The 754-nt window shown below is 39.0% G+C and overlaps 1 non-coding gene across 1 annotated transcript; it reads left to right on the top strand.

Moving 5' to 3' along the window:
• Positions 1-385: 385 nt before the first annotated feature.
• On the top strand, positions 386-489 carry LOC147489533 (small nucleolar RNA R71). Its single transcript, XR_015203411.1, has one exon. It is a non-coding gene; the product is annotated as a small nucleolar RNA R71 (small nucleolar RNA).
• The last annotated feature ends 265 nt before the right edge of the window (positions 490-754 follow it).

Below are 754 nucleotides of genomic sequence, written 5' to 3'. Positions count from 1 at the left end.
GTTCATAGAGGAGAGGACAATAGGAGTCGGTATGCTCAAGGCTGTAACAAAAATTACATGGAAGAGTGTTTATGTTCATGACAGGAGTAGGCTTATGTTTAATAGAAATGGCTTCTACCTTTTTAGTGAGAGATTCGATTAGAGTTCTAAGCTCGGGATCAGATTTAACCTCAAACATACTGGTAGCCTTAACTGTGGAAGAAGAATTATTGGGCGGGGATGTCATTACCCCTGATTATTTTGATGCTTAGATTGATCTTCTAAAAACCTATAAGCCTCTAAGGCACATTTACTAAGGAAACTACCCCCAGTCATTATATCAAGAACCTCTTTATGGTGATGTAAAAGCCCTTTGAAAAAAGCACGAACAAGCGTGTCTTTCGCAAGGTTATGATGTGGACACTCGATGAGAAGATCAGTGAAACGATTCCAGGCCTCTGAAAAGGATTCATGAGGATTCTGGCAGAAGAAATGAATCTTTTGAAGCATTTCATCTGTCTTCAGTGGTGGGTAAAACTGTTCCATGAACAATTGAACGAGATTGGCCCATGAGTCCATAGAATTAGGCGATTGGGCAGTTAACCAAGATGCTGCCTTATCGGCTAGGGTGAAAGAAAATACCCTAAGTTTAATTTGTTCTAAACCTATGGTAGGATGATGAAATATGGTAAAAACTTGTTCAATCCTATGCATATGCTGATAAGGCTTCTCGTGGTCTAACCTATGAAAAACCGGTAACAAATTAAATATATTC

Source organism: Coptis chinensis, chromosome 7 (assembly GCF_015680905.1).
Source record: "Coptis chinensis isolate HL-2020 chromosome 7, ASM1568090v1, whole genome shotgun sequence".
NCBI classification, from domain to species: Eukaryota; Viridiplantae; Streptophyta; class Magnoliopsida; order Ranunculales; family Ranunculaceae; genus Coptis; species Coptis chinensis.
Note: the sequence above shows the minus strand (reverse complement) of the source record. Positions and strands in the feature narration are given on the sequence as shown.